The sequence below is a fragment of the Schistocerca piceifrons genome, chromosome 8, assembly GCF_021461385.2.
Source record: "Schistocerca piceifrons isolate TAMUIC-IGC-003096 chromosome 8, iqSchPice1.1, whole genome shotgun sequence".
NCBI lineage: Eukaryota > Metazoa > Arthropoda > Insecta > Orthoptera > Acrididae > Schistocerca > Schistocerca piceifrons.
The window spans coordinates 219,204,260-219,213,758 of record NC_060145.1 but is presented as its reverse complement, the minus strand read 5'-3'; the positions used below and the strand labels follow the sequence as shown (position 1 = coordinate 219,213,758).

The 9,499-nt window shown below is 43.0% G+C and overlaps 1 non-coding gene across 1 annotated transcript; it reads right to left on the bottom strand.

Annotated features, from left to right (window-relative positions):
- Nucleotides 1-2,474: 2,474 nt before the first annotated feature.
- On the bottom strand, nt 2,475-2,549 carry Trnat-ugu. The gene has a single exon. It is a non-coding gene; the product is annotated as a tRNA-Thr (tRNA).
- Between the last annotated feature and the right edge of the window lie 6,950 nt (nt 2,550-9,499).

The following is a 9,499-nucleotide window of genomic DNA, read 5'->3' as shown; positions in this document are numbered from 1 at the left end:
GAACAGTTGGTAACAGGTGGGTTTTTTAAATTAAAATACAGAACGTAGGTACGTTTGAACATTTTATTCCGGTTGTTCCAATGTGATACACGTACCTTTGTGAACTTATCATTTATCAGAACGCATGCTGTTACAGCGTGATTACCTGTAAATACCACATTAATGCAATAAATGCTCAAAATGATGTCCGTCAACCTCAATGCATTTCGCAATACGTGTATCGACAGTCCTCCAAACAGCGAGTCGTTCGCCTTCCGTAATGTTCGCATTGACAATGCGCTGATGCATGTTGTCAGGCGTTATCGGTGGATCACGATAGCAAATATCCTTCAACTTTTCTCACAGAAAGAAATCCGGGGACGTGAGAGCCGGTGAACGTGCGGGCCATGGTACGGTGCTTCGACGACCAATCCACATGTCATGAAATATGCTATTCAATACCGCTTCAACCGCACGCGAGCTATGTGCCGGACATCCATCATGTTGGAAATACATCGCCATACTGTCAGTCAGTGAAACATCTTGTAATAACATCGGTAGAATATTACGTAGGAAATCAGCATACATTGCACCATTTAGATTGCCATTGATAAAATGGGGACCAATTATCCTTCCTCCCATAATGCCGCACCACACATTAACCCGCCAAGGTCGCTGATGTTCTACTTGTCGCTGCCATCATGGATTTTCCGTTGCCCAATAGTGCATATTATGCCGGTTTACGTTACCGCTGTTGGTGAATAACGCTTCACCGCTAAATAGAACGCGTGCAAAAATACTGTCATCGTCCCGTAATTTCTCTTGTGCCCAGTGGCAGAACTGTACATGACGTTCAAAGTCGTCGCCATGCAATTCCTGGTGCATAGAAATATGGTACGGGCGCAATCGATGTTGATACAGCATTCTCAATACCGACGTTTTTGAGAGTCCCAATTTGTGTGCTACTGATGTGCTAAAACACCCACTTGGGCATAATCATTTGTTGCAGGTCGTGGTTGACGTTTCACATGTGGCTGAACACATCCTGTTTCCTTAAATAACATAACTATCCGGCGAACGGTCTCGACACTTGGATGATGTCGTCCAGGATACCGAGCATCATACATAGCACACGCCCGTTGGGCATTTTGATCACAATAGCCATACATCAACACGATATTGACTTTTTCCGCAAATGGTAAACGGTCCATTTTAACACGGGTGATGTATCACGAACCAAATACCGTCCGCACAGGCGGAATGTTACGTGATACCACGTACTTACACGTTTGTGACTATTACAGCGCCATCTATCACAAAGCGAAAAAAGTGGTCCAACTAAAACACTCATATTTCTATACGTACTACACGAATATGTAATAAAAATGGGGGTTCCTACTTAAAAAAAACGCATTGATATCCGTTTGACCTACGGCAGCGCCATCTAGCGGGCCAACCATAGCGCCATCTGGTTTCCCCCTTCAAGCTAGACGAGTTTCGTTCTTTGTAGTTTTTTCGTTTGATGCTTATTTTGTGAGATATTTGGCCCGTTCACTATGAATGGACCACCCTGTATATTTGATATGAGATACACAAATTCCGTTCCGGAGGAGGAAGGTGTGGCGAGAGGAAGGCCATTCGGCCAAACTCTACCATTGACGTTGCCAAATTCATAAATTAAGATGCCGACTCCATAAAGAGACCGGATCAAGGCTAGAAAAAAGAAAAAAAGAGATTCTTTAGAAAGATACGGGCTTAGTCTAAGGATTTCAGTGTTGAGGTGCCATTCCTCATGTCCTGCTGCAGATCGTGTGGGCGGAGAAGATGCCGCAACGCGAGATGGTGGTGCACGCGCTTCGGCGCTACCGCAACCACCAGTCGGCCATGAACCCCAAGCTGTGGTCTGCCACGACCACCGTGCTGCGGTACCTGAAAGCTGCTGAGGACGACTCGTCCGAAGACGACGAGGACATCAGCATCGTCAATGAGTTCAAGGATCTCGCTGACGTGGCCGGCGAAGAGGCCGCGTCCGACAGGGACCTCGTGCTCAGGTACGCAATCCAGTCGCAGAATTTCAGAGAGTCACATGAACATCTACATTTACAAACACAATCTGCAAATAATTGAGAAGTGCAAGGCTGAGGATGTTTAGAATGCTGCAACACGTTAGGATCTAATCTTGTTCCTATCACGTATGGTTCTGCACTTAACACTGGTTCTTGAAACCATTCAAGTAGGATTTTGTGGTATAGAGGACGTCAGTCTTCAAGTGTCTGACAACTCAGGTTTTCCATCACTTCCATGACTCTCTTCCATTACTCAAACAAACCTCTTGATCATTGTTATGAAGATGGCATCTGTTCATTTGGGCATGTCCGTAAGGACAGATGCCATTAGCGACCGTGCAACCCTCTAGAATGAAATTACAATTAAATCAATACCATTAGCTGCTGACGGGCGTTGATATACATCAACGGAGACAGTTGAAAAATGTGTGTCCCGACCGGGACTCGAACCCGGGATCTCCTGCTTACATGGCAGACGCTCTATCCATCTGAGCCACCGGGGGCACAGAGGATAGCGCGACTGCAGGGATTTATCACCGGCACGCTCCCCATGAGACTCACAGTCTCAACTTATAGTACACACACTGCGTTCGTAGTGCCCCTGCCATTATACCCATTACACGCGGCAGACAATCCACCGAGTCCCGTAAGAGTTCAGGCAAATCGTGTGCATCCGCACTGAAGAAGGTCATCAGCTGGTTAGCCTTAAACGACATGAAGATGGCATCTGTTCTTTCGGACATGTCCAATTTTCCTGAACTCTTACGGAACTCGGTGGATTGTCTGCCGTGAGTAATGGGTATAGAGGCAGGGGCAGTACGAACGTATTGTGTGGGCTATAAGCTGAGACTGTGGGTTTCACGGGGAGCGTGCCTTCGGTAAGTCCCTGCAGTCACGCTATCCTCTGTGCTCTCGGTGTCTCAGATGGATAGAGCGTCTGCCATGTAAACAGGAGATCCCGGGTTCGAGTCCCGGTCGGGGCACGCACTTTCAACTGTCCCCGTTGATGTATATCAACGCCCGTCAGCAGCTAATGGTTTTAATTTAATTGTAATTTCATTCTTGATCACTGTGCCACACCGCTTTGTATATGTCCTATATTCCCCGCTAGTCCTCTTTGGTATGAGCTCCACACATATGAGTGATATTATACATCCACATCTGCATGACTACACTGCAATTCACACATGTGTGCCTGTCTCACTATTTCTCCACCATTCCACTCCCAAACAGCGCAAGGAAAAAACAACACTTAAATCTCTCTGTGTGAGCTCTGATTTCTTTCATTTTATTACGATGATCATTTCGATAGTTCTTCTGACCACGTGCCGTGTGTTCCTTGTGTGTTGCAGGCTCTGCGATTGACGCTGCGGATTGTAATCAGCAGAATGGTCCTTTATTCATGTTAGGAACAAGCTGAGATGGTGTTTGCGTACGGCCAAGCATACGGAAGCGGTCGAGAGGCAGCACGGCAATACCAAAACAAGTACCCTCACAGACACCAACCACATCGCACAACATTTCAAGCCCTTTTTGGGCGTTTGTGTGATCATGGGTCCTTCCAGATAGACGAAAGAGCAGGGTGGCAGAGGACTCTGGGTACACCAGATCTGGAGAACCGGGATATACGGGATTATTGAGATGAATCCTAGCACAGGCTTCAGATCTGATGTAGCACATTCCGCCGCCTCCCTGCGCGTTCGTCTGTCAGAAAGAACCCGTGATCACACAAATGCCCTAAAACGGCTTGAAATGTTGTGTGATGTGGTTGTTGTCTGTGAGGGTACTTGTTTTGATGTAGACGTGCTGCCTCTCGACTACTTCCGTCTGCTTGGTGTGATGTAGCAAAATAAAAGTGATGTTGTTATTCAATTAAAAAGTTCGAATTTGAGATTTCGTTTACTGTTTTATCAATCACAATTGGCGTAAGAATCATGGATTGACCATTGTCATAAGATATTGCATTATGAAATGTGAATAGTCTTTACTTGCAGTTTCGTATGGTTTGAAGCAGTCACAGCTAGTGTGCTATTGATTAAGAAATTGCATTATCGTCTTTCTAATTACTTCATGATCTTAGATACGATCATACCTGGTCGTGAAGTTATTGTTATGAGAAAACAATTTCCTAAGGAACCAGAAAGTTCTTAAGAGCGCAAAAACAACTGTAACATCACACAAAAGGGAAATTCAGTATTAAAGCTGATGCAAGAAGACGATAAAACAGTTTTCTTTTTGTCAATGTAACACGCACATTGGACTGCTGATCTTGGTGTCTGTAATCTTAGCAAAATGCACAGTTAAAATGAAAATAATACTGAGGAGATGATAGGATTGAGCACTGCTAAATGATTCAATATTTCCAGAAGAAATATTTATTATAACTAAAACGTATATCGTACCTTATGCTTAGTACTACAATGACGGTAGATTTTTATGTTCGTTTCATGTCCATTTAGCACTCTTTTATATAGTCATCGTCTTCTTGAGTCGCCCGTGCGTCGTCACGATAAGTTATAACAGTTCCTCTTTTTACACTTCACTCAAACTTAGACAGAACACGTTTTTATACATTTAGTAAAAATTAGATCAGACCACCACAAATGTGCGTCCGTCTTACTTGAGAAAAACAGTACAAGTGTTTAGCGCTCAGGGCTTCATTTTGTCTCCAGCGAACAAAATAGTGAAGGATCGCATATCGATCCGTATTCTTCTGTTTATATTGCCGCCCAGAGACGACGAATTACATTATTTAGGATATTCCACCGTCGATATGCGACATCTTATTATACATTAATCATTCTTTATAAACAAGTATTTGCCTTCTGACCGAAAGTGTTTATTATTTGCTGTTTTAATGAAGCCAAAAATAGCGATATCACACTGGCCGTACACATACACCATCTCGGCTAGTTCCCGACATGAGTACCGTATCATCCTGCTGCTTACATTACTCTGCGTCAGTCACACAGCCTGTCACACACAAGGAACACAGGACACGTGTTCAGAGGAAATGTCATTCGTCAGCGCCGTCTATCGTGGCAACGAAGCATTTCCGAACACATGTTCATAGGGTCTGTTTTCATTCATTCTCAGTCAGGAATCCGCCTCTGCAGTTTGTCGGTTTTATTTATGTTCACCGTATATACATTTTACTTATGACAAAGTGTCTGTGATCATTCGAGTTAAGTCTGTCCCTTCTTGTTGTCAGTGTACTCCATATGTTCCTTTGGTCACTGATTCTCCAGAGAACGTCCTCATTGTTTACCTAATTTTCAACATTCTTCTTTAGCACCATATCTCAAAGGCTTCGATTCTACTCCCTTCCGGTTTTCCCACTCTCCATGAAACACTATAATAAAATTTAGTGCTGCAAATGTACATTTTCAGAAATTTGTTACTCGAATTAAGACCGATATTTGACGCTATTAACTTATTTTGGCTAGGAATGCCTTCCTTGCCTGTGCTGGTCTGATTTTTATGCCCTCCTGGCCTCGTCCATCATGGATTATTTTGCTTCCAAGGTAGCAGATTTCCTTAACATTGTCTACTTCGTGATCACCAATCTGGTTATTGAGCTTCTCCTTATGCTCATATCTCCTACTTTTCATTACTTTTGTCCTTTTACTGTTTATTTTCACTCCACATTCTGTGCTATTAAACTCTTTATTCCACTGAAAAAATGGTTCAAATGGCTCTGAGCACTATGGGACTTAACTTCTCAGGTCATCAGTCCCCTAGAACTTAGAACTACTTAAACCTAACTAACCTAAGGACATCATACACACCCATGCCCGAGGCAGGATTTGAACCTGGGATCGTAGCGGTCGCGCGGTTCCAGACTGTAGCGCCTAGAACCGCTCGGCCACTCAGGCCGGCTATTCCACTGAAGAAATCTTGTAGTTCTTCTTCACTTTCGCTGACGATAGCAGTGTCATCAGCGAATCTTATCACAATATCCTTTCTCCTTGAATTTTAATGCCAGTCTTGAACCTTTATTTCTATCAGTGCTTCATCGATGTATGGACTGAACAGTGGGGGGGAGATTGTATGAACAGTGGGGGGGAGATTGTATCCCTGTCTTACGCCCTTTTAATCTGAGTACTTCGTTCTGGTCTTCCAATCTTATTATTCCCTCTTGGTTTTCGTACATATCGGTATATTACCCTTCTTTTCCTAAAGCTTATGCCTATTTTTCTCAAAGAGACGCCTTCAGAGTACTCTTTCCATCTATCCGCTCTCTCCTCTATGCGCAACATTGGAATTTCCATTGAACTGTTAATGTTATCTCACTTGCTTTTGATTTCACCGAAGACTGTTTTGACTTTTCTGTTTGTTGAGTCAGTCCTCCCGCCAATCATTTTTTGTTTCGATTTCTCCACATCTTTCCTGCAGCCATTTTCCCTTGGCTCTCTGCACTTGTTGTATACTTCATGGGCGCAGCCCCGAATCCTCCCGCGGTCAGAAAAATGGTACCGAACCCTCCCAAGCCCGCAAGCGTCTGAAAAACGGTGGGACCGAATCCTCCCGTTTGAAGCAGGTAGCAGTTCTAAGCGTTATAAATACTCCAAGCAGGCAAAGGAAAGCATATAATTTACAGTAGAAGATGTAAAAATTTTTCACATGTGTTCTATGTTTAAAAGTTTTATCTTTTTTCTTATTGAGATAAAGTCCAACCGGCACAGCGCCAGCGACTTTTTTAAAACATAGGAGGGGAAGGGGGAGGAGATAAGGAACATCGCAGAGATAATTATATTATTGTCTGTAATACAACACACAATGTGTCAGTTTGGGAGGATTCGGTCCTGTTACCTACTTACCTACCTGGTTTCGGGAGGATTCGGGGCTGCGTCCTATTTCACTTCTAAGAATTTATACTGCTGTTTTCCTGTCAAATAGTACTTCACTGTAAATAACTACATCATCTGCAAAAGTCTGAGGTTACTATTAATATTGTCTTCCAGGTCTTACAACGCGAACAACGGTCCCAAACACACTTTCTTGTTGCACGCCTGAAGTTGCTGTCCTTCTGTTCCTGACTGTCCATTTAAGACAACCTGCTTGTCCTCTCTTCTAAGCGATTCTCATTCCAGTCGGAAAGTCTGTTTCACACGTCATGTAATGGTACTTTTGTTAATAAACGTTGGAACAGTACCAAATCAAACACTTTTTGGAGGTCAAGGAATAAGAGTCTAAAGGATAAATCAAACGTTTGTCATGTATTGTTCAAATGGTTCAAATGGCTCTGAGCACTATGCGACTTAACTTCTGAGGTCATCAGTCGCCTAGAACTTAGAACTAATTAAACCTAACTAACCTAAGGACATCAAACACATCCATGTCCGAGGCAGGATTCGAACCTGCGACCGTAGCGGTCGCTCGGCTCCAGACTGTAGTGCCTAGAACCGCACGGCCACTACGGCCGGCGTCATGTATTGTCATTAAGTCCGACCTCCCTGCTGGCTATCATCTCACCGTTGAGCGATAGAATCATGTATAGTTTTGAGCAAACATCTTTAAAAGTGAGAGATAATAAACCCAGAAATTGGCTTATACGTTATTCTTTCCAGTCAGTCTCTAACAGCCTCACCGAGCGAGGTGGCGCAGTGGTTAGCACACTGGACTCGCATTCGGGAGGACGACGGTTCAATCCCGTCTCCAGCCATCCTGATTTAGGTTTTCCGTGATTTCCCTCAATCGTTTCAGGCAAATGCCAGGATGGTTCCTTTGAAAGGGCACGGCCGATTTCCTTCCCCATCCTTCCCTAACCCGAGCTTGCGCTCCGTCTCTAATGACCTCGTTGTCGACGGGACGTTAAACACTAACCTCCTACTCCTCCTCCTCCTCTAACAGTCTCCGTTAGAGGATGACCCTCTTACATAAGGCGGAACACCAATTACTCGATATTATTGTGGACTTATTAGATAATGTAAAGTTTAACTAAATTATTTTCCTTTTCTGTGTCAAACCGATAAGTATAAATTTGTATCGTGAATAGGCTACGCCACAAATCGTCTGTAACGTCGATAGGCGTGTAGTGCACAGTTTATAATTCTGTATCTTGTTTGACCTTCTGCTTATATTTCAATGATGCAGCTAATTTATAGAGGCGCCATGAGAACCGAAGCCATCGTCTGTCTGGAGTAAAGCACGCAAGCATCATGTTCGTGGTACCAACAATTCGACACCTTGGGTTTATCGATCATCCTCCATACAGTAACAACTTGACCCCATCCGATTTTCATCTGCTTCCAAAACTTAAAGAACACCATCTTGGATTTCACTTTGATAGTGATGAAGCGGTGCAAGTGGAGATAAGGTTGTAGCTGTATCAATAAAATTATTCTACACTACTGGTGCCAACAAACTGGTCTCTCATTGGGAAAATGTATGCGTTGCCAGGTTGACTTTGTTGAGAAATAAATATGTAGACGTGAAGAATATTAATGTTAACAAAGTTTGCCTTATTTTAAAAGCTTTATGAGTTTTCACATAAAAATTCGGAGGCATTACTTTTGGGCACGCCCTCGCATATGATAGGCTGCCTGCCATTTAACCTTAACCTATCACCATTCCATAATTGCAGTACCCGTATCTTATCTGCACCCTTGCACAACGCTGAATCTTTCTTCATGTCCTCCTCCATTGCAGCCATACGATTAGTTAACAACTGCGCTCCAGCCTTCGTGTTATACAAAACCACTGAGGAAGTCTGGTTATAAGTAAGAGAGAGCCCGAAGACCCTAATCTTGCCAGATAAAATAAATGCATAAATAAACACAGCTTTCTCTGATAAGTCGTGCAGAGCACATTTTCACTTCTTTCAAAACTTTCTGTCACTGGAAGTTACGCATACGTTACTCGGACTGCTTCTAACTCTTTGAGACTCAAAATGTGTGTTTTCAAGAAGATGTTACACTTTTATCATCCCTGTAACTTCCCTCCCTGTACTTTTCTCGTAATTTCATTTTCTGGTTTCTTCTTTCTATGTCATCTGATAATCTTGCCCTATTATTTGTCACTCGTCTTCTAACCAGTCAACTTTTTCTTCACACTGATTCCTTCTTTACTGTTGTCATTCGTTACTATTACATGCGATTGCTCCCATTTGACGAGAACGTAATGAGGAAAATGCTTAATGTTAATAAGCCTCACATTTCTTGAAATTACTATCCTCATTCTCAATATCATTATTATTAATTATTGTTATATAAGGTGTAACAGGTATAAGTGCAGATATTTCTATAAGTGGTATCTTAATATATACACACGCCATACTGCAGCACTAAGTGGACTACGCCTATCAGCATATACTAACCATTTTGCGTTCACTTGTCCACACTTCAACACGTGACCTAGTACCCATGGGAAATTAAGCATTAATGGCTTGCTCTTGCCACTTGTTCTTGGAGATACTAACCAACCTGAAAAAGTACAACTTATAATGGCTATAA